Genomic DNA, 6,479 nt, shown 5'->3' with positions numbered 1-6,479 from the left:
AGCCCTACCATTGGAGAGAGTGAAACTGCCACCTCAGGCAGCATAAACTGGGGCGGAAGAGGAAGTGAAGCAGCACTGGAGATCAAAGCTGTGCAAGAGCTGTGCAAGCTATTTCTCCTGCCCTGATCCTGCTAAGTTAGCCTGCTTCCCACAGACACAATGAAGGAGGCTCTCCATTTGGCAGCATCCAAGTAAGAGCTGCTTGACAGTGGAATGGTCTCCCTTGGGAGGTGGTGGACTCTCCTCCCTTGGAGGTCCTTCTTAAGCAGAGGTTGGGTGGCCATCTGTCGTGGATGCTTTAGCTGAGATTTCTACCTTGCAGTGGGGGTTGAACTAATAATAACAATAATAATAAATTTTATTTATACCCCACCCTCCCCAGCCACAGCCAGGCTCAGGGCGGCTAACAGCAGTAAAATTACAGTAAAAACATAATAGAGGGGAAACCAATTTAAAATACAGGTTAAAATGAAATTTAAAATGCAGCCTCATTTTAAAAGTAGCCCACAGAGCAAAACCATAAGGGAGGGAAACATAAGGGTCAGACTGAGTCCAAACCAAAGGCCTTGCGGAAAGATGTCAAGTCCCGCAGGGCGTTCCACCAAGTTGGGGCCATTACTGAAGAGGCCCTGGCCCTAGTTGAGACCAATTGAACCAACTTGCAACTTGGGACCTCCAAAATGTTGTCATTTATGGACCTTAAGGTCCTCCGTGGGGCATACCAGGAGAGGCGGTCCTGTAGGTACGTGGGTCCTAGATGACCCTTCTGTAAGATTCTTCTGCCAGTCTGGTCAGGTTTCTGCACCTGGAAGAGGGAGGGCCTCTTATCCACCGCAGGTAGCAAAGTGCCACCTTCACTGTCACAACTATATCAATACTGCCCCGGAATATAGAGCTTAATTTGTCACCACTCGTTAAACAGATTACAGGGCTCAGAGGTAGCTCATCCGCCACAGACAACCATCTCTACCACTTTGTCTTCTCCTCAGTTCTTACTACACAGGAAAACATTTCCACCTAGAGCCCTTTCACAGAATATCTAGAAACAAAATATTTGCAGAGAGCTATTGCCATTGTACCTAAAGAGCCAATCACAGGGAATGGCAATACCCTTTATTTAGCCACACCTTTTACATTCAGTAATTCAGTTTGCGAACAGAAATTTCAGAGATGTGATGCAGTCACATTTAATTTGTGTATTATAGGTAACACTGTAGGTTAGATGTTTCATTATTTTTTTTAAAAGGGAAATGTGAAGGCATTTTAAACAGAACGTTATATTTAGTAGCCAGGTCACAATACTGGAAAATGAACACACATTCCCTACATTCTCTGTTGCAGCAAGAAACCTTTTCATGGATGTGCTCCCTGGAATGGGAGTTGCCTCTAGCAGAGCGGTGGCATTTTGATAGCGAAGACAAGTGACACAGAATAAGCTTTATAGATTGGTCTGCTCTTGGAGGCTGTGTGCACATTTATCTGGGAGTAAGCATAATTGAATTAGCATGCACAGCACTGGGCTATAGATTTACTCTGTCCTGCAATCTAAATGTTGCATACTTCTTTCATCCTGTAGCTTCCCATGTGCTTGCAGACTACTGCCCAATTCCCATTGATGTGAGATTGTGCACTACACAGCACATGACTCACAAGTGCTTTGAGGTATATTTCATGCAGCCGTTCTCTCCAGCTCCTAAAAAATCAACACAAGACCACAAGAATAATCTTTATTCATTCTTATTTTTGCAGGTCATGCTTTCTTTCTCTAAAGTACACCCCCCAGGTGATTAATTTCACACTTAAGGCATTCTCACTGTGTTTTGAGCTAATATGAAGGCAGCTCTTTTCAACATCAAAACCGTATATTTTAACATGCCTCTCATTTCTTGGCAAACCACTCAATTTTTCAGCTATATTTGGGAGGAACTTAGTCAGCAAGGCTTCATAATTTCTCGGGTTTTTTTTTTAAAAAAATGTTACTTCAAAATGACAACGGTTCAAACAGCTCCAAAATAAAGAACAGGAAAGCTGAATAGACAAATGCTGTTAGTAAGCCTTTGATCTGAAGGCTGAAACCAGCATTAAAACCATATTGAAAACACAATTATTACAAAGGACATGAAACAATATCTCACAAGTACTGAAGAAATTTCAAACTTTTCCATAATGGGCAAAGCTACACTGGCTCACAAAAACCAGTGGCTATAGATTTTTGTCATCACAAGCAACATCAATGTGAATACTTCTGTATTTGTTAGACACCTCTTATTACTGCATATTGCAAAGATATGCTTCGTGACATGAACTTGGCAGCAATTAAAACCTTCGCTTTAGAAACAAGACAGTTTCTACATAGCATGTCAGCCCCTCTCATGTATGAGACAAATAATGATCTTTCAAAATAATGCAGTGAGCATCACAGCCTTTACATGCAATGGATCTTCCTGGCACCGAAGATACTGGGAAGGCTTACACCACCTGCAAATAGTAATTCCGCCCATCAATGCTACATTAATGGTTTCCTCCTCCTTTTAAGCTCCTATCAGCACCTTACACCCACCCTCGCAACCTGCAACCTAAGCATTTCTATTCAAACTGTAAAGCAAATATCTGGCCTGGATGGAGAGAGAGTGAAGAACCATTAATATTTTTTTTCTAGCACACACAAATAAACAGGAATGGGTTTTCTTTCTCCCAACTCAAATCACCTGCTAAACACACATACCCTGACCACAATATGATAGGGGACAGCTGAAAGCAGAACACTGTGTCCCTTGTAAGCCTTATCAGTCAAACCATTTCAGCTGACCATGTCTCCCCTCGCAGCCGAGACATCAGAAACCAGAGCCACCTAGAGGAAGACAATTTTTATTCTGTCTCTGCCTGGTGGTCATCCAAGAGGAGACTCCTGGCTTTTCCAGAGCCTTCACTATTTGTTAAGGTGCTGTGATTCTGTGGCATGGAGACACACCCCAAATCCCAAGCAAGGATAAATTAGTTAGTAATCTATAGTATAGTAGTATAGGGAAGCTTTTAAATGTTTTATTATGCTTTTATATATGTTGGAAGCTGTCTAGAGTGGCTTGGGGCAACCCAGTCAGACGGGTGGGGTACAAATAATAACATCATTATTTGTTGTTGTTTGAGGGCTACATCTCCCTCCACATGGCACCTTTTCAGTACCAACTATGCCAGTTGTATCCTGAAGCCTTATGGCAGAGTGCCAGAAGAAACTCTGAAGGTAGTGACAACATGGCAACGTCTTTTAGGTTGATGCAGGTTTTTGCTTCTTTCAGAATCTTCCCAACCCTCACCCCTCACTCACCCATGGGTGCTCACTAGCTAGATGCAGCATACAACACACTGATTCCTGACCAACTCTCTCTCTCTTGAAGATCACACTCAGGAAAGAGAGGACTCCAGCTCTGATCAAAGTGGACTACAGGAGGAGCCAAGAATTGAATCATTTCTGAAAATGAATGGAGAAGACCATAGAGGAAGGGAAAGGTTTAGTGAGATCTTGCGTGAGAGAGAGAGAGTGGGTGTGAGTTATGTAAGCTTCAAAATAAAATAAAATACAAAAAAAAAAATAGTATTTGTGGGAGGGAGGTTGTTGGTTTGCCTGTGTTTTAAACTTTTGAATATTGCATTTTGTGTGTTTATGTGGTGAACTGCCCTATGATCTCCGGGTGAAGGGTGGCATACAAATTTATTAAGACTCTGATGGTGGTGTGTGGAAATGATATGAAGGGTCTGGAATGAGAAGATCCGAGATCCCTGAATTCTGGTGCTTGTTAAATAGAAAATGTGGGAAACAAAAAAACCACAGCCTACCCTGCCCTTGCAGGAGGAAAAGCCAAGAGCAAGGCAAACAAAGTAACAAATCAACAACAAAAACCCCCAAACCCATTCTCCTTCCATGCATGCTGGTTTTTCCTCTCTTTAACGCCACTGAAAAATGGGTCACCAAAAAAGCTCTTGCCTGTGGGAAAATCAAGAAACAGCAATGTAGGCAAGGGGGCTGAGGAAGGTTCAGAAATTTATTTCTGAAATATTAACGAGCCCTATGCCGAGAGAAACATCTAGGCTAGATTTTTTTCCCGCCCTCCCGCAGAGAGAAGAGGGGTGTGAGCAATTGGCAGCACGCAGAAGAGCATTTCCGGAAGGGATAAACTTAAGAGGCAAGGTAAAGTTTCAGGAGATAGTGGGGTAGGAAAAGGAAAAGCAGAGACCCCACCCACCCCAAATCCCGCTCTCCCTCAGGTGCTGCTGTGACACCACCAACCCTATTTTCCAGGATGCTAAGTCTCTCTTTCGCTCGCTCTTTTCCCCACTCTTCAACCTTCTCCATCTCACGCTCCCGGGGAACCTCTAGTGGACGAAAACGGAGGCGCCCCTTCTGATGAACACGAGTCTTTTACCACCGGAGTTAAAATCCCTCAGACAACTACTGTATCTGCTTTGTAACTGAAAAGCTCGACTGGACGATCGGCAAATTCTATGCCTCTCCCTTCTCCCACAGAGAGGAGAACTCACACGCGTTGGGTTCCTTAGGACTAAGAAGACTAGGATGCTGATCCCCACCGCTCATCCTTGCGCGCCGCACATACGGATAGAGCCGGGGCGGGGGGGAAATATGACAAGCCTCCATAGCTGTGAGATTAAACATTGCAAAGTACAAATGGAGGATTCCCCCACCCCATTCCCCCACCTTCCTATCCGCAATCTCCCATTCGATTTATGTGGACAATAACTTTCCCTCGGATTGGCGAGAGCGAGAGAGAAAGAGAGAGAACGCCGGCGCAGCTGCAAAGAGGAGAAAGATCGTTTGGTAACTAGATTGCACTTTCTACTGAGAAAGGGTGGAGTGGAATCTAGAACCTATATTTTTTTTGGGGGGAGGGCATTAAGGCTATAATGGGGAGAGCGCAAACGGAGAGATCCCCTTACCCGGATGCCGTCTGAATTCTCCTCGGCGTCCTTTAACACAACCAAGCTGGTCTCTCTCCACAACCACGCGCGCACACCCGCGATCCGTGCCGGGCTTCTAATTCCACGGTTTCTCTCGCCGACGGGAAGGAAGAAATAGGGCGAAAGCGGCGGCGCAATCCTCACTCACATTGCCACGCCACAGGCAACGACGGCGGCAAGAGGGTGGGCAGGGAAGCCTCGCCGCTTCTCCAAGTTGGCTTGCGTACACGTCTATCTATCTGTTGGCAGGTTTTCCACAATTAAGATCCCCGAGATGAAGGCGACCAAAAGAAAGGAACGCGGGGGGGGGGAGGACGGGGGAGGTTCCCAATCAGTTGTTGCTGCTGCCTCCTTTTTTTGCTCGTTAATTGGCAAACCTTTAAAAAGAAGAGGAAAGGCTTTTTACTCCGAATTGCCTTTTTTTTCCCGGGGAGGGGGTCTCGTTTGTTTGTCTGTATGCAGGGACCAGATTCTCAAGTCCAGATTCTCAACGGCTCCAAGGAGATGGCTTCTTCCCCGCGAGGCTTTCGCAGCGCGCTCCGCTTGCAACGCGGCTGCCTTCCACGGTGGAAACTTTCAGGTGGAGAAGGAAACAGCGGCGGTAGTGGCAGCATCTAGCGAGCAAGCGAGCAAGCCCAGGTCTAGGTGAGGATGGGCGGGCGGGTGCTTGCGCGTGTGCAAAAAAGAAACACACACACAAAACACACACACACCGGTTCGAACACGGGCCGTTGAAGTCCCGCAGCGAGAGGGATGAGGGGTGGGGTGGGGACAGTGGGAAATGCAAAATAAAACAATGCACGCACCTCCCCCCAAAAACCCAACGACTCTCCAGCGCCCTAGAGCCGTGTAGCAAGCCAGCCAAGGTCCTTCGTGTCCCCTTTCTCACGACCAGCTGTTCCGACGCTGAGATCTTCGCAAACGGCTACAGCTGAGGCGAGCGGCTTAACTCTTTCCCTTCCGCGCTCCGCGCTGCTCCCAGGAAAGGAAGTAGCTGCCGCGTCTGCCCTTGCAGTTGGGCTGGGAGCTCCAGGGAGTGCCGCATTTCTCCGAGTAAGCGCGCAAAGATCCCCCCTTTCCCCCTCCCCCCGGCCGCGGTTCCTCCTCCTTCTCCCCAGCGTGACCTGATTAGCTACAGCAGGGAAAGAGGACGCAGGCAGCGCCTTCCCAGCCAGCAGGAACGCGTCCGCCATGGATGCGCGCCGGCGTCTTGGTGGACGCTTTTGCGGAGACGCTCCTATTCGGAGGTTGGCGGGAGCAGGTGGGACGCTCAGCTGGCGGAGGGGAAAGGACCACCCAGGCGGTTTGGGAAAGGTGGCGTTTCCAGTGGTCTGGGCAGCCTGATCCTATGCAGCAGCGCAGCAGATGATCTGGATGCCTGAAGGAGAGAAAGCTAAGGGCTCCTGCACTTTTTCTTCCCCGCAGGAGATTCGCTTTTCTCCTTGAGGCACTAGGAGAAGACGAATTCATGAATGGAACTGAAGCTCGTGCACCGTTTTATTTCTGAG

General features: G+C 47.3%; 1 protein-coding gene across 2 annotated transcripts in view; it reads right to left on the bottom strand.

Moving 5' to 3' along the window:
* Window positions 1–5,406, bottom strand: part of LINGO2 (leucine rich repeat and Ig domain containing 2) — a 539,936-nt gene extending 534,530 nt beyond the window's left edge. For both annotated transcript variants that reach the window (XR_014003290.1, XM_081176515.1), the window contains exon 1: window positions 4,951–5,406. The gene's annotated coding sequence lies outside the window, so the exon portion shown is untranslated. The remainder of the gene's footprint in view (window positions 1–4,950) is intronic.
* Window positions 5,407–6,479: the final 1,073 nt, after the last annotated feature.

This window comes from Podarcis bocagei (assembly GCF_964188305.1).
Source record: "Podarcis bocagei genome assembly, chromosome: 17".
NCBI lineage: Eukaryota > Metazoa > Chordata > Lepidosauria > Squamata > Lacertidae > Podarcis > Podarcis bocagei.
Note: the sequence above shows the minus strand (reverse complement) of the source record. Positions and strands in the feature narration are given on the sequence as shown.